The sequence below is a fragment of the Silene latifolia genome, chromosome 6 (assembly GCF_048544455.1).
Source record: "Silene latifolia isolate original U9 population chromosome 6, ASM4854445v1, whole genome shotgun sequence".
NCBI lineage: Eukaryota > Viridiplantae > Streptophyta > Magnoliopsida > Caryophyllales > Caryophyllaceae > Silene > Silene latifolia.
Genome location: NC_133531.1, coordinates 24,506,783 through 24,532,227, shown reverse-complemented (window position 1 = coordinate 24,532,227; position 25,445 = coordinate 24,506,783).

Below are 25,445 nucleotides of genomic sequence, written 5' to 3'. Positions count from 1 at the left end.
GTGGTAGAGTTTGGGAATTTCGAATATCAAGAGGTGAGCCTAGTGTGTAATTCTTTGGGCAATTAATGATATGCGGTGAATTGTTGGTTTCCTAGGAATACGAAAGGGAGATACAAGTAATTAATGGGTAGCCGTTAGTTGTGGGGATTTGAGGGTGACAAGTATGAGTGATTAGTATGAGGAGAGGGGATCCGTGATAAAGAAGAATGAGGAGATATTTACATGAATTAATGGAATTTAAGTTGTAGAACAACAAGAAGGTAATCGGGTTACTAAAGAGTTAGGTAGAAGAAGAAAGGAGATGAATTATTATTTGGTATCATTGGATGGATGTAAGTTGGGAGATCGTTGACCAAAGTTATGGGACATGAAAGTAAGGAATCATGGAAATATAAGATAGCATCTTGAGAGGGTGTGAGTCAATGGTTATATCGAAGTTCAGGACGACATGTTAGCCGTGAATTTTAAGGTATTAAGGGAGTAAGAAGCTGATAGAGTGGTTGCACGATATAAGATTTTGATGAAGAGAAGTGACGATACAATTAAGGATGGAATTGGAAAGAATGTTGAGGTAAATTTTGTTGACGGAGTTGGTATTCGTTATTGGGATAACAACCAAAGTGAGGAAATGAACTGTTATATTAAGAAATAATAGTAAGAGAGTGGTCACATGAAGGATGGTGGTGCCGTAGTGTTGTCGCTAGTGGTTGAGGATGATGTCACATAGGGAAGTTAGTTGTTCTAAGAGGATGATTTTGTGGAGACTGATTGGTATGTATGGTCGTGATGGAGTATAAGATGTGCATATAAGAGGTGTCTTCTAGTAGTTGGGTACTGACGAAATGGTTACGTTCGTCGAGTGTTGAAAATTACGTGGGTGAGAGGATATGTTGTGAAGGGCATCTGAGTTAAGTTCGGACGAGAGGTATCCTTTATCAAGTGGTAACTTACGTGCTGAGGATTGGCTAGTTAGATTCGATTATGGGTCCATGAGGTGTCTAAAACTTTGTGTGAGGTCCTGACCTCACGAGTAATGGTGTGGTATGATGGTTATGAGTCGTTATATGTGTGTTCCACATCATATGTTATACTTATATGTGTATGTATGATATCTGTAAGTAATGGTGTGAGGTCCCGGTCTCAAGAGTCATAGTATGGATGGTATTCATAACGTTATTATCTGTTATTCCATGTAGTATGCTGCGTTGTGATCTAGTAAAGCGGTTTTAATGAAGTCTTCTGGTCAAGGAAGAGGTACTGAGTCGGTGTTATGAGATTGTAAAAGTTGTGATGACTATCGATGTGGTTGTTGTGCACTGTGCACGGTAATTCGTGTTGTGATAAGTGTATTTTCGTGTTATCATAGATCGTTGTTTGTTTACTGCTATTTCCTGTCAGTGTCGGTCGGGGCATATAGACCGTTGTTTTGTTTCCCGATGTTTCTTACCAGTGTCGGTATGGGTATGGTCCTATTTGTTTTTATAGAGTATGATATGAAAGGCAGTTGGGTATGGTTCTGTTGTTGTCATGGTATAGTAATATTTTGTTAATGGGACGCAATTGTGAGAGGTTATTGGAGTACTTTTGATCTTGTTTTAGATGAGGCATTGGTGGACATAGTTGTGGCAAGAGAATTGTAGAGCATGTGTGGTATTGAACTGGAATTACATGTGGTTTAGCACCTTTTCTTGGGACAGTGAGTACGGAGTTTTGGACTTAGTATCATGTCAAGTTAAGGGTGAGTTTTGTGGTAATAAAATAGATAAACTCGAGAAGCTAATGTGAGTATGTGTAACAATTGTGGATTGTGAGCTAAGACCGTGAGATGTGTGTATAGGTATATAGAAGTATGTTGTTTTGTGGTAATGTGGAAGAGATGGAGTGGTGGTTATACTGAGGATTTTATGATATATGTTATGTGAGTACAGAATAATTGGAGGCACGGGAACTGTTAGAGATATAGAGCCCTGGTTATAGGAATGGTTGTAGGTCTTAAAGTTATAGTGGGTTATTGTTGACAAGCGGTGGTAATGAGGTTTATGGGAGGTATAACAAAGGACCTAGTATTAGTGAGTTACGAGGACGTAATATTTATCTTAAGAGGAGTAGAAGGGGAAAAGAGAGTTTGATGGTTGTACATGTTATAGTACAATTGGAAGTTTGAGTATTGGTGTAGAGTAAAAGATGGATTCGTGTTGTGGTTGATTTTATTACAGGTAATGGTAGTGCTCGTAGTAGTATGATGTTTAGGAGTGTGAGTAAACTTCGATAGTGTTAACGGATTGTGTGATGAGGTTTATGTGTGTGAGTAAACTTCGAGGACGAAGTTCGTTTTAAGGGTGGTAGAATGTAACATTCTGTTTTGGTGATTGATCTTGTCTCGTGGATTGTCTTGGTATCGAGTTTGATAGTGAGCGTATGGAAGTATGACAGAGCTGGCAACACTTATGTTATGGTTATTCGATAGTACTATGGAGTTAGTATTGAGAGACTATGCTGTAGTTTGGGAGGATATCATGAGTCATGTTGTGGAAGTAAGTGTGGTTGATAGACTTAGTGTTAGGTGTCCAGGTCTTATAGGTTGGGTTGGAATTTCGGGGACGAAGTTCTTTTTAAGGAGAGAAGACTATAATACTACGGTTTTCCTAAATTGTTACTCGGCCGAGTATGGCCTACTCGGTCGAGTAAAGTGTGTCGTGTATCCGGGTTTGGCTACTGCCCAGGAACACTCGGCCGAGTATGTGGAATACTCGACAGAGTACACGGTATTTGGCCGAGTATAGTCTATACTTGACCGAGTATCCGGTCTGACGGGTGTTATTTCCGCAGTTTTGATTAAAATGATTAGAGATTATATATAATCACTCGTTCGTCAGTTTCTAAAGCCATTTTCTTCCAAAACATAAACTACGTTTCATTCTCCTCTAATCATCTTCATCAATTCCAAGGCAAAGGTTGTTGATTGCGGGTTCTAGCATCTTATTCTGTCTCAATTGTCGTAGTAAGTGTCTTATCCTTATTGATCTATTGTCGTTCTTATAAGTTAACCCTTAACACATGAAAACCCTAGTTTGGGTTAATTTGGGGGTTTAGGGTTTGGTCATCATATGTGTCTTGATTGTTGATTATCATTATTGTAGGTGACGATGTGGTAATTGTTATGCATATTGTATGATTGATTGCAGCATAACGGATTGCGAAAAGGTAGGGTTTCCCTACACTACTACAAATACAGGCAACCACAACGGCCCTTTAACAACGCTTATTCACGAAAATCATCAAAACACGTTGTAGAATTTATTCCGCGAATTTTACCAAACTTAATGACAACGGTTATGTGTTGTTAACCGTTGTTATTGGTTTTAACAACGGGTCATACTTAAACAACCGTTGTTAATGAAAAAACTAATAACAACGGTTAAATTTTAACCGTTGTTAATGGTTTGGCGCCAAATTAGTGAAAAGTAATCACAACGGTTATATTAGAACCCGTTTTTAATACGTTTTAACAACGGCTGTAGACTCAATAACCGTTGTTATTAATATTATGAAAATCTTAAGAACAACATATTGCTTTATTCTGCTATACGCTACAAACACAAACACAAGCTAAAACTGCTACTATATCATCCTCCATTCCTCCCTGATCGTCTCTCTGTCTTCATCTCCGTCACTGTTGTCACGTCTTCTCTCCCTCATCGCGCGTGTTTATCAATCAGGTATATATATGTTTCTTAGCAACGCTTATTATAACTAGATATAGGATTTTTTGGGTTATTATCTAATTTGTTGATAATTTAGCTTAATTGCTTTCCTGAATTTCGTTTATTTGTTTGCCTATTATTGTATTTTCTGAATTAGTTGCCTATTATTACGAATGTAGAATAATGACTCGAACTTGGATGATTGATGCAAATATGAGTGACCGCACCTACAAGGATGGTTTAGCTGAATTTTATGAATTCGTTTTGAACAATTTGAAAGGTTCTTCTAGTATTGCATGTCCTTGTGAAAGATGTGGTAATATTAGCTATATGGCTTTTCTGGACGTTAAAATACACCTAGAAAAGTGGAGATTTAGTCGATCCTATACACTTTGGATTTTTCATGGGGAATCATTAGAGGAAGAGAATAACTCTTAAGAAGATGATGTTGAGGTACACGAAAGGCTAACTGATGATCCCGAGTTTGCCGAGTTTTTTGAGTTGGAAGAGTTGGAAGTAGATAAGTTGAATGTTGGGTCTATAGATAATGAAGAGAATGATGATGAGTCCATTGCTTTTGAAGATGTAGGTGATGACACTAGTAATTGGGATGACCTTAACAACATGTATGAGAAGTTGTGTGAGTCTGAAGCACCTCTTTATCCTGGTTGTAAGTTCACAAAAATGTCTACTTTGTGGTGAAGTTGTATAATATCAAGGGGGCAAATGGGGTGAGTGACACGTGTTTCACTAGTTTTTTAGCCTTGATAAAGGAGTTGCTTTCTGATGGTAATGTTCTACCCGTTAAGACATATGAGGCGAAAAAACTAATAAGAGGAGTGGGTATGAAATATGAGAAAATACATGCATGTCCAAATGATTGCATATTGTATCGGAAATTATATCAAAACTTAACCAATTGCCCTAAATGTTTGGAGTGGCGTTATAAGGATAAGGAAGGGATCCCGGCTAAGGTGTTGTGGTATTTTCCATTGATACCAAGAGTCATAAGGATTTATGCGAATCCCGATGATGCAAAAATGTTAACTTGGCATGAAACCAGAAGAATAAATGATGGAAAGCTAAGACACCCGGCAGATGGTAAGCAATGGAAATCGTTCGACGCTAAGTATCCCGAGTTTGGCAATGAACCTAGAAACTTACGTCTAGCGCTCGTCCACGATGGAATGAACCCACACGGAAACATGAGTAGCCAACATAGTACTTGGCCAGTAGTGTTGGCTATTTATAACTTACCTCCATATGTGTGCATGAAAAGAAAGTATTTGATGTTGTCGTTGTTAATTTCCGGCCCTAAACAACCTGGAAATGATATAGATGTATATTTGGAACCTCTTCTAGATGATTTGCGATTGTTGTGGGATAGTGGGATAGAAGTATTTGATGCATATAAGAACGAAACTTTCAATTTGAGAGCGATGTTATTGTGTACAATAACCCACTATCCGGCTTATGGCGACCTTTCTGGGCACACAGTTCATGGGAAAGAGGCTTGTCCATTGTGTGGGGAGGATATCGAGTCTGAATACTTGAAGTCTTCTCGTAAGTATGTGTATATGGGAAATAGGAGGTTCTTGTCTCATGACCATTGTTATCGCAAGATGCAGAAAGCATTCAATGGAAGACAAGATCTTCGTCAACCTCCTAGAATTTTGAGTAGGCATGAAGTTTATCGAAAGTAAAGCATATTGAGATAGATTATGGGAAGAAGAGCGGCTCTAAATTGTCTACTCGTGGGTATAAGAAAAGATCCATATTTTTTTATAAACTTCCATATTGGCCTGACACGGAGGTCGCATTGCCTCGATTTCATGCACATTGAGAAAAATGTCTGTGATAATATTATCAATACCCTTCCGAATGTTCCTGGTAAAACAAAGGATAACGCCGCAGCTAGGGAAGATATGAAAATGATGGGTATTAGGCTAGAGTTGGCACCACGAAGAGAGGTAATCGTACATTTTTACCGCCAGCGACTTTTTACCCTTTCACGGAATGAGAGAAAAGAGTTCTGTGCATGCTTGAATGGAATTAAAGTGCCACATGGTTATTCGTCGAATATCAAAAGCCTAGTGTCGATGCAAGACCTAAAACTCACCGGGTTAAAGTCACATGATTGTCACACTTTGATGCAACAATTACTACCTGTGGCTATTCGTTCCATTTTACCTGAAAAGGTAAGATATGCTATAACTAGATTCTGTCTCTTCTTCCAGTCCATATGCGAGAAAGTCATCGATCCCGATGACGCGGATTCATTGCAGGACCTCGTTGTAACCTCTCTTTGTCAGTTGGAAATGTATTTTCCACCCTCTTTCTTCACTATCATGATTCATCTGACCATTCACTTGGTTAGGGAGATTTTGTACCTTGGGCCCGTGTACTTGAGATACCAGTATCCTTTCGAAAGATTGATGAAAGTCTACAAGGACTATACATCTAATCGGTATCGTCCGGAAGGTTGTATTGCTGAACGCGCTATTTTAGACGAAGCTCTTTCATATTGTTACGCTCATCTCTCCCCTGAGGAGTTGATTGGCGTTCCTAAGAATCGTCATAGTGACTGGATGACCGGAAAAGGTATTAGGGGCCGGGTTTAAAAAATTGTGACACGTGAAATGTTGCATTTAGCACACATGTATGTGCTTAACAACGAAGATGAGGTGCAACCTTATATTCAACAACACAAAGATGAGCTCAAATACGATCACCAAAACAAGACCGAGAAGTGAATTGCGAACGAGCATACGAAGACGTTTCCAGAGTGGTTTAGGAATATTGTCTTACATTAATCGATCAAACTGGTGATGACATCTCTCCTAGGTTACTACGTCTTGGTTTAGGTCCAAATGCCAGGGTCACCTTTTACAACAGCTTTGCCATTAATGGATATACTTTTTACACCCGCGAGCAAGATGAGGTGAGCACAATGCAAAATAGTGGTGTGAGTTCTGAATTTGAGGCAATGCACTTTGCTACTTCAAAAGATAAAAAGCCTATTTGGGAAAATGCCTTTATTATGGTGTTATTCAAGAAATATTGGTACTAGATTACATTGATTTCACAATGCCTTTGTTTCGATGTAACTGGGTTGATAACAACATCCATTGTGTCCGAAAGGATAAGATGGGATTTACGTTGGTCAATCTGGGTAAGGTTGGCAATAATAAGGATAATCCTTTCATAATGGCATCCCAAGCTAAACAAGTGTTCTATGTCACCGATCCTATGGATAAGAAGTGGTCCGTTGTACTGTCTATAAGGAAAAGAAGGAGTAGTCCATCCGATAATGATGATGATGATCAGGATGTCGTTTTTGAGGGAATGGATCAGTCTACCACTGTATCTTATTTCGACGATGTTGACACTGATCATGAGGACACCGAAAGCATCTATATGCGTGATGACCATGGTGAAGGTATTTGGGTTAACGAAGAAACTATGACATCCAAGAAACGTCCCCCGATCCCGAGATAGTTCATCGGACACGGTATGCATGCATCTTTGGTGTAAGTTGTCTTATTTTCTTGATCTTATTATTAGATGTGGATGCTTTGGTGTTGAAATTCTTTGAATAATGTTGCAGTATGTATTGTTACAGTTTGACCGTAATGGAATTACTGATAATTTTTTTAAAAAAAGAGGTTCAACAATAACAACGGTTATATTTAAATTACCCGTTGTTAATACTTTCAACAACGGTGTAGTACCTCTACCCGTTGTCAATTATTTTTTTGACATATTTCATTTTGGCGCAAATTTGGTGAAAATATATTACAACGGGTATATTTGACCCGTTGTAATAAACTTTTGACAACGGTTTACTTTTATTGACCCGTTGTTATTAACATATAACAACGGTTCTTCGTTGAGCACCCGTTGTTAATAGTTTGTCTTAATAAAAAACTAATATAGAAACCCATCCAAAGATGCCATACACAAACACACACAACATTATTACTCCAACCGTTGTTATCCTGTGTTAATTCTTCTCTCTTCCTCGCTTTTTACATTCTCGTCGCCGCCGTCGCCGCCTTGATTTCCGAAGCCCAGATTCCGTTGCCTTCCCTTATCATCCTGCTCGTTCTCTTTATCATCATCATCAACAGGTATGTTCACTTTAATTTTGTGTTTCGTCATTAGGGTTTTAAGACGATCATCTTGTTTCTTTTTCATGCATCTGTTTGTTTTTCGTCTTCTTTGTTATCTTTATCATCCCGCATCATCTACTTTACTCCTCTTATCAGGGTTTAGGATTTTAGAAGCTCAATCTGTTGTTTTAAATTTTCATTCCTATTAGGGTTTAGGGTTTTAGATAATACTCTGCATGTACGTTGTTAAGTTGTTCATTTACTATATCATTCATATTTGGGTTTTAGGATTATCATGGGTGAAAAACGTAAAAGAAGTCAAAAGAATAATGAGCCTGGTGATAATAAGCCTGGTGAGAAGGGTGCTACGAAGTGCAAGAGAGTCCTTGCAGCTATAGCCGCTAAACAGCCGTTCGAAATAACATGGAGTGAGATGGGTTTCCCTACTGGTCCAAATGCGGGTCTTTTCTCCAGTTGGATTGGTGCTTGCACAAGACAGTTTGTGCCTATCCATTTAGATGATGTTAGAACTTTGAATCCAAAATTGGCGGAGTTATACTTGGCTCGTGTAAAGGAAGGCTTTATTATACCCGATAAAAGCCATGATGAGTATTTAATGCATAAGGCGGCGGATGTCCACAAAGCGGTGGAAGTGTGGCGTTGCTAGGGATTGGTTGTATGTGGACAAGGCAACGGGGAGATGCGTAAGAGCCCACCGGAAAACAAGTGTCCCACCATCAAGCAGAAGAATGGGATCTTTTCAAAAAGATGAGAACTACGAGAAGTTTCAGGTTAAATATCCTCGCCTTTTAACGATTTACCTATCATTTTTTTAATTAATGAGTCCTTTATATAATCTTTTTATTATCTCATCTACTTGCGCTTTTATATAATTATTTGAAGGCCGTTAGCAAAAGAAATCGTGCTAACATTTCATGCAAGAAGGGGAAATTCTATGGTTCTCGAGGCGGTTCTGAAAAGATAGAAGAGGACCTCGTAAGTAGCATGCATTATTGCCCCGTGAGACTTTATTTTTTTAATCACACTTGGACTTGCATTGATACACATTTACGTGTATAAATGTTACCATGTTAATGTGTAGGTGGCAAAGGGAGTGAAAGAGGTGGATCGGCATGTAACTTATAAACATGGGCACACGCCTAAAGGATCCCGGTCGTCGCATGACAAATACGATGAGGAAGTTTTGGCCAACATAGTAAGCATTATTTTATTAAGACGAGTTCATTACTAACTTTATTATTTTAGTCACAAATATAATTTGAAGTTTATTTAATATATTATAGGATAACGTATTGAAAGAGGTAGAAGAAGGGAAATTCACTCCCAGGGGTCGTAATGACGTTCTTGCTAGAGCGATCGGCCGACCCGAACATCCAGGTCGTTTGAGGGGCGTCCGTTACAGGTTGGAGTAACGAAATATTATGGGAAAACTGCCCGGATAAAGAAGAAAAGGAAGACTAAGTCTCGAGAACGCCGACATGGTAACATTTATTCTATTATTTTCATTTAAGTTCAATTCACATGTTATTGTTGGGATAAAAATTGCCGACACATTACATTCTTGGCAAGCGACTTGATTAATGGCATCCGTACTACTAAAGTCGAATCTTTGGAGGTAAGCTTTCCGAAGAAGAAGTGAAGATGATGGAGGATGTCATTTCTAAAGGGGGTAATAATAAGGTACAACAGATTGGTGAAGAGGCCGCTACTACCTTGGCAATACATGAGAAGGAAGTATCGGTCAACGAGATTCGAAAGATCGTGTACCTAATAATGCTTCAAGTTGTAACAACTAAAGCCGATCAGGTACCTAATACTTCCTTATTTTTCTTTTGTTTTTTTTTTTTTGGTAAGATCGGGGTGTGTTCACGCCAACTTCGACATGGTGCCATTGAATTGGTTAATTTTATTAAGTAAATAATGGGTCCGAAAAGGAGATGCAACTTGATGAGAAGATTGATGGAAAACAAGATACATCCCCTTCAAGTCGGTTCCTGTTTTCGCAAGGTATGCATGAAGTGTTTAATTAGTTAAATTTATATGAATGTCAAGTTTGTGCAAAAATCGGCTGAGACAAAAGCGTTTTTGCAAAATCTTTTGAATGTTGAAGCGTTTTTGCAAAGATATAATAATGTATGTATGTGTATATTCTTCGGGCCGTAAACAAGAGGCCAGTTATTCTTGCTGACCCTAATAGAATCGAAAAGCCACCCGTGCGTGTTGGCCGGGTCTCGTAGAAAACAAATCAGCAGCGGAATGAAACGTAGTTCATGGCGAAAAACTTTTGCCGAATCATAGAATAGTAGAGATAACTACAGTCAATCCAGGCCATGAAAAATTTCCACTGCCTGTCCCAGTTCGTGACGACATTACCATTCTGGGAGATGCGCTTGGAAGTTTCATCCAATGGCCTGATACTCACATCTACTTGGCGAAGATATCTCCGCCTCCTTTGAGCAATGGAAAAGCGATTGGGGTTAGAAGAAATACCTTTATATATATATATGTGTTACATTTTTAATTGTTGAATGTTTTTATATGTTAAATTTATATGTTATTTTTTTTTTTGTAGGGAACAAAAAAGGCGGATTTGGCGGATAAGCCTAAGTCCACAGACATGCCAACGACCTCGACTTCACAACAACTTGATGAGGTATGTATTTAATTAACTTCTCCATTTTTTTAAAAATTAACCTCGCCCCTTTATTTATATTTTGTCTGTATTTATAAAAAGCATGGTAATTTTGTGTAGGGGACAAAAAAGACTGATAAGCCTAAGTCCCCAGTCTTACCTGCTACTACTACCTCATCATTGAAAGAGCAGGTTGACGAGGTATTTAATTAAGTACGCTTTTATTTTTATTACTCCAACTAGGATATGTTACCTTTGGATTTTTTATTATTTTAATTATCTATACTACATGTGTAGGCTGGTGGTAGTAGCACCACATCAAAGACTCATTCTTTCCCGGTCGTGAAAGTTAGGAGTATAAACTCCACACAATATAAAGGGAAGGATTACATGCAAAAAGTAAGAACGGGGGACGATGATGAGACTCGTATGAGGAGGTGGCCATCGCATAGCCTCCGAGCAACTGATAATTATTCCGCTCGAGGAGGATATTCTAGGGGCTGAGCGCCAAGCGCTTATATCATGGGATCTGCTAGCCGTATGGGCTGGACTAGACCAGATTGATATAGCACACATATTTGTTTGGATGAAGTAAGTTTCTTAATAAATAATTTCATAGTCTAATATTCTGACTACTAGGTAGATAGTGTTTTAAATACCGGAATTAATACCGTAATAATGTAGGATATTGCAATTGAGAGTGATCCCCGAGAAGAATATTCCATCTGATCAATACGGATTCCTGTGCCCCTATGTTTTATCTTTATTTATTCCGGATTTTTCGTTCGAACAACGGGTAGATTATATTGCTCAGCAATTGACGACAAGCAAGAAGCTGATTTTTGGCGCTTATAATGAAAAAGGGTAATAAACAAATTAATATTACGTTTCCCCCTACAATTGCATTTTCATAACTAATATATGTACTTGTTAATAATGATGATGTTTCTTGATGTAGGACTCATTGGGTGCTAGCAGCCATCATGCCGACAAAGAAAAAAGTTTTCTGGTTGGACTCTTTACATCATCAACCAAGCGAGACTTTTAAGCACTTGATTAAAATGTAAGTTTATAATACTGATTTATTTATAATAACATTTTCAATTTTTATTTATAGAAAAAAGCTCGTTCATATTTTTTCCCCTAAAAAAATTAGTTTCTGCCTCCTTTTTTATTTTTTAAAAAAAAGGCCTTTAAGAAGAAAAGAGCAAACGAGGAGGATCAACCCACGAACGATTCTGATGTTGGCCCTGATTTTATTACGATAACAGGGGTACGTGCTCAAATACAATAACATTAAGTGCACATTGTATCTCCAACATGAACCGACAAGCGTATTTTGTGTAGTATCCACATTGTATGCTATCTGGCTGGCAGGTTTTTGAATGGCATGAAACAAATTTAATTTTTCAGAACATTAGGTGTACGTAATAAAAACGGTTACTAAAAAAAACCGTTGTGAATACCTTTCACAACGGTTAATAAAACTAACACCGTTGTGAATGACATTTACAAATACCCGCGCATAATATTCAACAACAGGTTTTAATCAAAGAACCGTTGTTAAAAGTATTCACAATTTTGGAGGTAAAATTACAACAACGGGTATTAAACAAAGAACCGTTGTTACTAACAATTTCAACAACGGGTATGTAACATAAACCCGTTGTCAAAAGACTTCACAATTTTGGAGGGAAAGTTACAACAACGGTTATACATACGACAACCGTTGTTATATAATTCCCTCCAAAATTTTGAAACACTTTCCACAACGGAGAGCATCCAATAACAACGGCTTTTAACCGTTGTGAATAATTTAGACAACGGTTCCACTAAATAAGCAAACCGTTGTAAATACCTTCTACAACGGCCGCTTTAACAACGTCCGCTTTTTTATTTTACAACGGTATTTACCCGTTGTTATAGGCTGTATCTGTAGTAGTGCTACACAGTTGTGCTTAATTGATTTAAGATGATTTGTTGTAATGTGTATGATTGTGGTTTGCTGATCATCGCTGGAGTGTGGTGTGGTGGTGTTGTGATGGTTGTGATGTTTGTGGTGGAGTCACTTGCGGGAGTGGCTCCACGCCCTAGTTCGCCCTCCGTAGAACCCGCCACGGGAGCGGATGTGCACATTAAGGGACAGGGTTATCGCTCGTTGATGAGCGGGATTTTAGTGGGGATTGGCTGCGGTCCCCCACTGGCGGCGTGGGATAACTGTTGCGATGGGTAGTCTGGCAGGGCTACACACCTTGGTGTGTAGTCGGTTACTGTGTGAGATCGGGGACGGAGGATGATCAGCTGGTTACTTTATGCACTTGTCTTATTTTAATTATGCAGAACTGACCCCGTTGTTGTTTTGTAAAATCTGTGGTGATCCATTCGGGGATGGTGAGAAGATTATGACAGGTGATGCACTTGATGAGCTTGGGCAGTCATGGGAGAGTCACCACGCAGGATTAGTTATCACAGTCAAGAGTCTTAGCTGTCGTTTGTGAGTTGCTAATTTTTGGATATTACTTATGTTGGATTTTGAGACAATGTAACCTTTATAACTCTCGTACTTTAGTAAATGTGTTTGGACTGTTGCTTTTGATATATACTAACCTCGGGCAACCGAGATGGTAACATCCTTTCATGCTAGGGTAGTCCTTGGTAAGGTAGCTTGGTATGAGGGGGTGTTACAGAGTTCACATCCACAGAATTCATACGATATCTACAAGATTGTAAGATCAAACGTTAGTTGACGTGTTCTAACACTGTACAACAGAACGGAGTGGCAGAGAGGAAGAATCGACATTTGGCCGAGACATGCAATAGTATGGTACCTGCCAAAAATGTACCCCCATGTTATTGGGCTGAATACATGAAGACAGCGCACATGTGACAAATAGGCTACCACAAGTGAGACTAGAATATGTCTCTCCATTTCAGAAGTTGTAGAAGCTAAAACTTGTTGTACGTCATTTTCGAGTTTTCGGGTGTGTATGTTATGTCTTCGTTCCAGATCATCTTCGTACCAATTTTGACAAGAAGGTAATTCGTTGTATCTTTCTTGGGTATGATGATTAAAGGAAAAGTTGGAAATGATGTGATCCAACTACTGACAAGTATCATGTATCAAAAAATGTGGTGTTTGATGAAGCATAATATTGGTGATACCCATAAGCCGTGTTACTTCCAGACTCAAAGGAGATTGAGGAAAAGCTCAAGGATAAGATGGATGAGGAAAATGATCAGTTAAGCGATAGTGATGGTGAATCAGAGAGTGAAGAATCTCAACCTTCACCAGCAAAAGAGAAAAGTTCTTGGAGAACAGGAGTACACCATAGAACTCTTAAGGAAGTAAGACCAAGTCAGGGTGAAGATGTCATTATCCAAGATAAGCATACTCAGCAACAATTTAAGAGAACCAGACGGCCACCTAAAAGGAGGCATGGAAATCTGCACATCTGAATGGAGCATCAACAAGCACCTTTACTGCTATGCCATCAACAAACACTGCACCAACTACTTCTTTATCATTCACAGAGCTGTTATCCCAAGCTTCTAGAATTCAAGGAAATCAAGCATGACACCAGTCTTGAGCTGTTATCCCAAGCTTCTATTATTGTTGTTGTTGTTTTTTTGCAATTTTCAGTGTTACAATACTTTTAGATCTAGAATTGGTTTTTAGTATTTCTCTTTTTTTAAAGTCAATATTTTGTGCTAAAGTTATATAATAATCAAAATAAAGTTATACTATTAACGTCTAAAGTTATACATTGTATAAATTAAAGTTACACAAACATTGGAGTTATACAATGTGAATTTGAATATATTAATTCTAATTTTTGCAATTTTAAGGCAGGTTTTTATGATTTTCGCAATTTTCAGGGTTGAAGAATTTATTTCAAATATCGTCTTGTTATTGTGTTGGTTATTTTGTTGTTTATTTCAAAGTTAGATAAACATTAAAGTTACACCATCAAAACTTTAATGTCTATAACTTCAATGCCCATTATCTGTAACTTTATTACACATTTTGTGTAACTTCAATGGCAATATATGCAACTTCAATCTCGTCTTGTTATTATGTTGCTTTCAAATCTGAACATGATTTTGGACTAAAGTTACATGATTTTGAACTAAAGTTACACAATTTTGGACTAAAGTTGCACAATTTTGGACTAAAGTTATACAAAAATAACTAAAGTTACACTATTTATGACCAAAATTGCACTATTTATGACTAAAGTCCCTTTAAACATTAAAGTTGCAATATTTAGGACAAAATTTATATTATTATGGATTAAAGTTATAAACTTAAAATATTAAATCTCTTAATCTTCTCATTTCTCTCTTTTTTTGGACTAAAGTTGCATAATTTTTTATTAAAGTTGCATAATTTTGTACTAAAGTTATACAAAAAAGACTAAAGTTACAGTAGGACAATTTATATAAACTTGTCTTAAAATTTAATAAATTCACTCTCAAGAAATAAAGTTTTACCTAAAAATTACAAAAGTTATACAAATATGGACTAAAGTTACCCAATATTGACTTAAAATTATACAAATTAATTTATATTTTCAAAATCATGTAATTCTAGTCCTTTAAGATTTATGAGTGTAACTGTAGTCCTTAATATTATAACTTCATTTCTATAGTCCATTTTATCCATTATTTTGAGTTTATGTAACTCTAGTTTTTGGTGTGTATAACTTTAGTTTACTGCAAGTGTAACTTTAGTCCATAATAGTGTAACTTTAGTATTTTTTTTGTATAACTTAAGTCCAACATTGTATAACTTTAGTCCAAAATCGTGTAACTTTAGTCCAAATATAAATTCAGATTTGAAACCAACACAATAACAAGATGAGATTGAAGTTGCACCTATTGTCATTGTAGTTGCACATAAATACATAATGCCATTGAAGTTGCGCATAATGTCATTGAAGTTGCACATAATGTCACTAAAATTGCACAAAATGTACTATTGAAGTGTCAATGAAGTTGCACATAATGCCATTAAAGTTGTACATAATGTGGTTTGAAGTTACACATAATGTCAGTGAATTTGCACATAATGTCATTGAAGTTGCGCATAATGTGGATTGAAGTTATACATAATGTCAGTGAAGTTATACCTAATGTGGATTGAAGTTATACACATTGAAATTTGAGAAAATAAATAAATACACATTAAAATTTAAAAACTAAAACTGAAAAATTTATATAACAAGACGAATTTTAACGAGACGAGATTTGAAAAAATAAAAAACAAGACGATATTTAAAATGTCAAAATATGAATATAATAACTTTAATATATCTAAGATTAATATTAACAAATAAAAATAAAACAACTCCGAACAACAAATTTAACACGAAATCTGAAAAAAAAACGATAAAAAAGACAGCCACAATATGAAGGAAAAAAAAACGTAAACTGATTCTGAAACGAGTTCGTGGCGGTGGGACGGTGGATGGGTGGTGGTGTATGAGGAAGGGAGGTTTTTGATTTGGGTTTTTGATTTATTTGGATTTTTTGGTTTTATTTATTTATTTGGGTTTTTGGGGTTTTTGATTTATTTGGATTTTATTTATTTATTTGGGTCTTTTTTATTATTAGGGATTTGAGAGAAGAGATGAGTGAAACGTGTGAGATGAGAGAGAAATGAGTGAGTGAAAAACAAATATATAGTAAATCTATCTATAAATCCTTCTCCTTTAAAATGTGAGAACTTCCCTAAAATTAGTCTTAGGAATAGTGTTGCACAATGAATAGGGCTTAGCAATAGTAGTCCTTCATCAAATTTCATCGGTCCATTACTATTAAGATTAGATTTCATCTCAGCCGTACACCTCACTCATCCTCTCATCTTATATTTTATTGTTGTTTCAATCTTATCCCGTCACCGACTCTTACACTCACCTCAGTCACCCTCTCATATGATAACTTCTAACTCCTAAGCTCACCTCTCATTCACCCTTCTTTCTATATTCCGGCGTTCCTAGATCACTAGGCGATTGATTTGTGCAGTTTGTCAACCACTTTTTCGCAACCTCGTGGAGTTTGACGTATCTGGACATGTGACCAGCTCTGCAACTATGATGGTGAACCACTGAGTCTCATAAACGCTGGTGCTACCTGATGCTCTGCTGTTATATGCCTGATGGTGGCCCAGTCACCGTAAGTGTATGGTGAGTTCATGCTCAGTCTTTTGTCGCTTTGATCATCTCTGCAAAAACAGAGTTGTTGGGCTTCTTTTCTATCTTCATATTAACTTCATCACGAGGAAGGACAGTAAAGATCAAAGTAACCGTTGAATATCAGGGCATGAAGATTTCATTGAAGCAGAAGCAATTATCAGAAGAATTGAGCATAAATCTCGCAAGATTGAGAGTCTTATCAAACAATAATTCCTATCCTTTCTTCATTCTTCATTAAACTTCCTTTTTCTTCATCAAAAAATTCTGGGTTTTGGGTATTGGGTTTTGATCATTGATTGGTTGGTTTTTGTGGGTAGTTGGCGAATTGGATAGCTGTACATCGGACAATCATGGCAATTAAAGATGTTGATGGAATGCTCTCTTCCTTAGATGCTGAGTACTATGACATTCTCAGTAAAGATCAAAGTAACTGTTGAATATCGAATAGTGGATTCCTTATGAATAGTCCTTAGCAATAGTGGCTGTGAAGTTGATTTGCAAGATCAAGAAAATGAGCCTTTTAGTTAGCATACTTGGCTTCGTCATATTACTGTATTCCAAACAAGTTGTGTGCCAAAGTTAATGATAAAATGAATTGAAACCAAATAGCGATAGCAAAATAAAGGAATAGAGGAAATAGAAGCAATGAAATGAATTAAGAATAAGAACAAGAATTAAAAGGGAATAATAATACCGAATACAAGTTCCGGATCTGAGTCGAAAAGAGTAGAAGAAGAGTAAAATCAAGAAGCAGTAGAAAAATATAGAGTGAAAAGTGAATCCATGAAGAGATTAAGAGTTACGCAGTCTACTGTATTTAGTAGTATCCGAAAATCTCTCCTCTAAACCTAATCCATAGCTTAATTACAAAAGCCCATACGAAATTAGGCGGAAAAACTCATATACGGGTAAAATCACTCGATCGTGTGAAAATAAACCACTCAATCGAGCAACTAAGCGTCAAACCCCTCGATCGAGTGGAAATAAACCATTCGATCGAGTAACTCCTTGTAATGTCTTCTCGATTGAATGCTCGAACTGCTCGACCGAGTAACCTTCAGTATATAAAGCATTCGATCGACTAAAAAAGTAGTCGATCGAGCTATTTTGGCACGTTAGACATTATGACACCTTCCGAAACCAGCTCACGCGTCTTCAAAGTGATAGATTCCAAGCTCCGGCTCCTTGTTCTCCATAAATACATGCAAATGGGACGAGTTTAGGCTCGATTTACCTCCTCTTTGGTTTATTCCTGCAATTTACATAAAACGAACCAAAGTAGACTATTCGGGGGTATTTGTAGCTAGATGTCACGTAAATAGTACAGAAATGCGTGTAGAAATGAGGTAAAAACCTTATATAAAATACACGCATCAAATCTCCCCAAACAACAACGAGTCACAAAGACTAAAGAACAAGGACAAATGGTTCACACAACGTGTCACAACGGCTAATAAACAAGGACAAATGGTTTAAACAACGAGTCACAAGGACTAATAAACAAGGACAAATGGTTTAAACAACAAGTCACAAGGACTAAAGAACAAGGACAAATGGTTCACACAACGAGTCACAAGGACTAATAAACAGGGACAATAAGTTTACACAACGAGTCACAAGGACTAATAAACAAGGAAAAATGCTTCAAACAAAAAGTCACCATAACAAGGACAACTGGTTTAGACAACGAGGCACAAGGACTAATAAACAAGTACAAATGGTTTAAACAACGAGTCACAAGGAATAAAGTACAAGGACAAATGGTTCACACAACGAGTCACAAGGACTAATAAACAAGGACAAATGGTTTTAACAACGAGTCACAAGGACTAAAGAACAAGGATAAATGGTTCACACAACGAGTCACAAGGACTAATAAACAAGGACAAATGGTTTACACAACGAGTCACAATGATAAATGGTTAACATAAAGAGTTACAAGGACTAATGAACAAGGACAAATGGTTCACACAACGAGTCACAAGGGCTAATGAACAAGGACAAATGGTTCACATAACGAGTCACAAGGACTAAAGAACAAGGACAAATGATTTACACAATGAGTCCTTGTTACAAATGGTTTAAACAACGAGTCACAAGGAACAATGAACAAGGACAAATGGTTCACACAACGAGTCAAAAGGACTAATGAACAAGGAAAAATGGTTCACATAACAAGTCACAATAACAAGGACAAATGGTTTACACAACGAATCACAATGACTAATAAACAAGGACAAATGGTTTAAACAAAGAGTCACAAGGACTAAAAAACAAGGACAAATGGCTAACACAACGAGTCACAAGGACTAATGAACAAGGAAAAATGGTTCACAAAACAGGCCACAATAACAAGGACAAATGGTTTAAACAACAAGTCACAAGGACTAAAGAACAAGGACAAATAGTTCACACAACGAGTCACAAGGACTAATGAACAAGGACAAATAGTTTACACAACGCGTAACAAGGACTAATGAACAAGGACAAATGGTTCATACAACGAGTCACAAGGACCTATTCCAAAGATGTTGATCACTGACTCTAAGTGCCATTCTACGTGTGTTACTTAGCAAACTTGCCTTCTTTATATTACTGTGTTTCAAAGATGTTGCACAGTCCGGAATCCTAAAGGCTTGTGGAATAACAGTAGGCTGAAAAAGTGCACATGGAGTTCATCAGGCCACTACATTAAATACGTATATAGATATGTATCATGTTATAGATACCTATAACAATGTGCCCATGTTTTAAATTTATGGGCACATCTTTTTTCAAACATAATACTAATAATGTGCCCATATAGATTGAAAGTGCCCATGGCCATACTTTGTTGAGGTTTTCAGGTTCCACTTGATTGTTACGCTTGATAAGACTGATGTTTTTACACAAGGTTTGGTTGATCTTATAACGGCTTAATTGGGTTAGCTCCATGTGAGTTATGTTCGCTATGCGAAATTACATTAGTAGCGTTAGTGTCCACATAAATGTCGTGTTAATACGTGTTCACTGCTACTGAGAATCATTAAGACTAATTAAGCTTACTTGAAGTCTTCATGATTGAGCTCAACTTTTTACTTATTTGTTGCCTTGACGTGTTGCAGGGGAAATTCCCATCATTTCTATTTCCAATTGAAATTAAGAATATAGCCAAAGCCAAAACATGGGAGTGATTATGGTGTCTACGACACCGAAGGAAGGTGTGTGAGACTGTCTTATTCTACAATTTGTTGAGACTTTTTCGGGACTATAAATGACTAATGTACAGAAATTATTTCTTTGAACTTGCTTATGACTTTTGAGTGTGACAAACTCTCTTGCACCATGTTTTTAACACTTTTTGGGTATGTTCAAAGGTTCGTTCGATCAAAGTTTGAAGTGATTTTCAGCAAGCATGCACATAGCAATGGTAATGCTCTAATCGAATTTAACTTGGAGAGATGTCAAGGCAAACAACAAACCAAAGGACTTTTTAGGATGGTAAGCAGCTCTCTTTGTGTAAACCGAGCCACATGTTGGTATAACAGGATTTGAACCTTATCAAAAGCGAGTCATTTGTCGACTCTTTACCAATTATCATATCACATGCCATGCATTCGAGATGAACAAATGCGAAATTGGACAGACCACACAAGGAATTTGTCTTTTCCAACCCATAAACCAAGAGCTATTACATTGTTCATAACCGCTTCATTGGGATCGTGAGGGTGAGGTTCATGAGTCGTAGTGTCGTACTACCTATGAATGGCTCTAATATATGTCGTCTTATGTTCGTGTTTGGTTCCTATATAGAATGGAAGATCCTCTTCTATCTCGTGGAAGAATAAGAATGGGGTATTGGAGAAAGGCACAGTAAGAGCAGTTTATGACGGAAGTTTATTCGAGAAAATGGAAATGGAGAAAAAAGCTTCTAAGAAATCGAAACATTGGTAAATTTACAAACGTTTTGGCCAACACGGTTTTTATTATGTAAGATTTAATAATTTGATGAAAATTATTTGGTTTCTGATTTAATTTTCTTCTCTTTTATAGTGTTAATGGAATGTAATAAGCAGTGGATCACAGGTTGGGCCTGGAATGTAATAGCTTGAATTGATCGCCATGCTATGTATTTATATCGCTTACAATTTAATTTCGCGCTAAACAAATTCTATTGTATTTTAATTTATTATAAAGGTGTTGGTTTTTTACTGTAACTTATGGGTGTTACACTGTTACCTACAATGGATTCCATTTTTCTACCATGTACTGTACATTACATTACAATGTTGTATGAGGTATAATTTTTAAGTTTTTTCTACGAGTTTTCTTATGTTCGCGCGTATCTAACTTTGTCTTAATGGAATTGAATTCATCTATGGAAGAGATTTATGTATTGAACAAGTGCAATTATGAAAGCAATGGGTCTCACTTGAATCTGTGATATGAAAGAGGTGCACCACAATGAGAACAGAATTGTACAATGTACAATCAGAACTCATTCACATTTAAGTCGGAATCTTAGTTCCCTTTATGAGTTTATTCCGTCTCTACATTGCTGAATGCTGACCACCGATTGAATTTCGAGTTTATATGATATTCATATACGTATCATAATAGCTTACATTATCTACACTCTTTTATTTAGTGTCCAAGCTCTCGTGTTTCAGTTGGAGAAAGTTAAAGACAAGGACGAAAATTGAAAGGTGATGGAGAAATGAAGGACCTAGAGACAAAGGACCCAAAGATGAATAAGAAGGACCCAAAGATGAACAAAGGCTGACGAAGATGAAGAGTGAGAGTTTTTTTATTTTATTTTAGCTGGGTAACGCCTTAACATGAACTGCTTACTTCGACTTGTAATTATTTTCGAACCTTTTTTGTCTATTGTAGGGATTCTCCCTTCAGATTTACACATTTGTGATATTTTAAATATATTAATTACCAATGTGTGAATATATTAAGTTTGTACTTATATTTTTTAAAAGAAAATTGAAAAGTAATTTACATGGAAAAAGTTCGTTCCATTAATTGTTATTAATTTACAAGTCCGATTGAATTTCGATTTAGATTGTGAGAGTTTTAACAGTGAATTGTCAGCTATTTTTCAAAAGGCTAAAAAGTTTGCCAATAATGTTGGGTAAGTTGGAAAGTTGTGTGTGGTTTACTTTGCAATGTTTAACTAAGGCAAATAATTTATTGAAGTTTTAAGACCATGTGCAAGCGAGGTCAATTACTAAGTCATGACCTTACTTGGTCATGCTAATGACATAATTAAGCAAGCTTAATTGGTGATCTTTGATGGTTAATTTGTGACCTTTGATGGTTAATTTGACCATTATAGAATAAAATTGACCACCTTCGTGATATTCTAGGTGTATAATTTCTATTGGTTGAACATTAAAAAAAGGTATATAATAATTAAGCAAGCATAATTGGGAATGTTGTGTAGTGGAAAATGATTGAGTTGATGACCTAGGTCATGACCATCTGCTCGGGAGGGTGAAAGTAGGTCAAGATAAATAAATTGGAATTAAGAGTAAAATCGGGTCGCGACCTAATTAACGCGGACTCTGCTTGGGGTTGGTATAAGTTAAATCAAATATTCATAATGCTAATATTAGATGTGGCGCTGTTTGTTTAAACGTAGTGTGCACATCTTCTGAAATTTGAACCTCCAACCTAACTGGGATATGAATTAGCCAATGTCAGCCTCCGTGAAATAACTAATAAGTCATACTTTAATTCAATTAATATATCACAAATGTCATTTATAGTACTAACCTATAGTTTAATATTTGTAATGCTAAGCCTTGTCATAGAACTAATGACATTGATGATCAATGCTTTGTTTCATTTAACCCATAAACCTGCACGATAACTTATACGCCAAGGCTTGTCAATATACTACCTATTGTGGTTCGTATTCAAGACAAAACTAGGTCCGTGTTCCGCAACTAAAATCGCAAGCTCAGGTATTCTAGGATTATGAAAATTGACAAAGTAACTCGCAAAAGTGTATAAATGCTATCAACGGAAAAATGGACCAAATTGAAGGAATATGAAAAGGGAAAATTGAATACTGGTTTAAACAAGATCGGCCATAGACTAAATTATACTGTATCCAACTTAATATAAAGATTTTACAATTACATTCACATTATCGGAGTAAAACGTTAAAGTAACGTCATAGGATACCGCGACCATTAGGTCGCGGACACCCAACTTTTGATTAAAAACTTTTGATAAATTAAACTTGAAAATTACAAGATTGAAAAATAAAACTTACAATGAAATTTGAATACAGAGATTTTGATTACAACTTATTTTTAGATTATTGTTGCTAGTATGCTTAAGGCAATACTGCTCTCTAAAAACTTGATGCTCTTGAAAGCTGAGGACGTCCGTTTATATAGGCAGTCTTCAGAGGCTTTAATGATAATCTACTTTTGCGTTGTTGACATCTTATTCGCAGGTGCATTAGAGCCGTTGCTTTTGAGTAAGTGGAAAGACAGCTGTCTTGGAGCTCTCCGGAAAGATACCAGCTGTCCCGACAACATGATAGGATTCTGTAAAACTTTTGACTTTTGAGACTGCGTCTTCACTTGAGCTTCTAGACGCGTATGAATAGTAAAAAGTTTGAATAGTAGTATTCCTACATACATGCCTATTACTACATATATATTGACATACGTTTTTACAGACTTGAATACAACGTACAATATACATATACGTATTTACAGACTACGTATTTACAGACTTATTTCATACAACCATTTGCAAATCTTTACAATACCCATACACCCCCCGAAAAATATATATATATGTATATATGTCTTGGAGCTCTCCGGAAAGATACCAGCTGTCCAATACTTTGAGAAAAAATTAAAACATCATCAATGTAGACAATTGAGAATGTAGAGAAAGGATTGAATATATCGTTCATAATGTTTTGAAATTCTGAAGGAGCATTTTTGAGTCCAAAAGGCATTACATTCCATTCGTAATGTCCAAAGGGAACAGTGAATGCTGTCTTAAATCTGTCTTCTTCTGCAATCTGTATTTGCCAGAAACCTGACTTCATGTCAAATTTTGAAAATACTTTTGCATTATAAAGACGCTTCAGAGGGTCTCGTCTATTAGGTATGGGATACCTAATCCATTGTAAAACCTTATTTAAAGGTTTATAGTTAATGACAAGACGAGGTACTCCTCTTTCTTTTTCAGCATTGTTCATAACATAGAAAGCTGCACAACTCCAAGGAGACTTGGAGCGCCTTATGAGCTTTTTATCAAGAAGAGTTTGAATTTCTTTTTTGCAGACTTCTAAGAGTTCTGCGTTCATCTGTATGGGACGTGCTTTTGTTTGGAATAAGTTTCTCAGAAAAGTCTCTGATATAAGGAAGATTGACAACATGTTTCTTCCTATCCCAGAAGGCATTAGGAATATCAGCACAGACTTTACTTTTGAATAAATTTTCCAAATCAAGAATCTGTTTCTGTATAACCGGTGATTGGAGTTTTTCTTCAGTCTTAGTATAAGAAACTAATAGGAATATTTATAATAGTTGGGCCTCAACCATTACCTTAAGGTTTTGGTTGAGATGGTTCATCTATCATGGTATCAGAACCAGTGTGACCTTTGGTCACGGGTTCAAATCCTGGCAACCTCAAAACCCCTCAAAAATTCGAAGTGGAAACCCAGCACACGGTACGGGGGAGCCGGTGCACAACTAACCACTCTTCAAGCCCAACGGGCATTTGAGTGAGGGAGCGTAATAGGAATATTTATAATAGTTGGGCCTCAACCATTATCTTAAGGTTTTGATTGAGTTGGTTCATCTATCAGAAACTTCTTCTTTGAGTTGAGATATTAATCTTCTTTTATGTTCAATAGTATTAATATGTTGATAAATTGTGGAGGATTGAAGAAGAGAAATATCTTTTTGCATCATAGGATTAATGAATTTAAAAGATAATTGTCTTCCCAAAATGTCTGTATGAAGACCCTTATTATCAACATTAAAGGGATAGATTTGAGTTAGGAACGGTGTTCCTAAGATTATGTCTTCTTTTATATCTTTTACGACTATAAAAGTATTTTTGAAGCTATAATCATCATTTATGATTTTTGCTTTTGAAATTTTATGTTCAATATGTAATGGGCTTCCATTAGCGCCATACAATTTTGTTTTTGTATAATATTTAAAAGGTATTATACCTTCTCTGATGCAGTTTTGATCTGCACCACTGTCGATTAAAGCTAAAAGATTAGCTTTGTAATCTCCTATTTGGAAGGTAACTATAGAATACCATTTTTGAAAGTTTATACTTTCAATACTTTTGATGAATTTACTTTCTTTAGATGTGCCATTGTCATCAGAATTAGCTTTTGTTTCAAAAGTGCTTTCTTCAAAAAATCTTGGTTCTTCTGAAGATTTTGATTTTTCTAGATTAGTTAATCTAGCCTGTATTTCAAAATCTCTAATCTCAAGATTTTGAAGGTAGTTTTGAATTTCATTAACTTGAACCTTTAGAGAGTTAATCTCTTGTTGCATTTGCTTAGTAGGGGAAGAGGTTAGATCTATAAAAGATTTTCCTCTGATAGGATTCTCAGGACATTTACTGAGAAGCTTTGAAATGCTGAATGGTTCAGTAGCAGAGATTTTTTGATCTTTTAGGACCAAAGATTTGAGACGTTGTAAAGCATCTCTCTTAATCTCGGGGTTATCAATAGAATCAATTAAGTCAAAGAGGAACTCTTTGTTCTCTTTGTCTGTTATAACTTGAATTTTTTGAATAG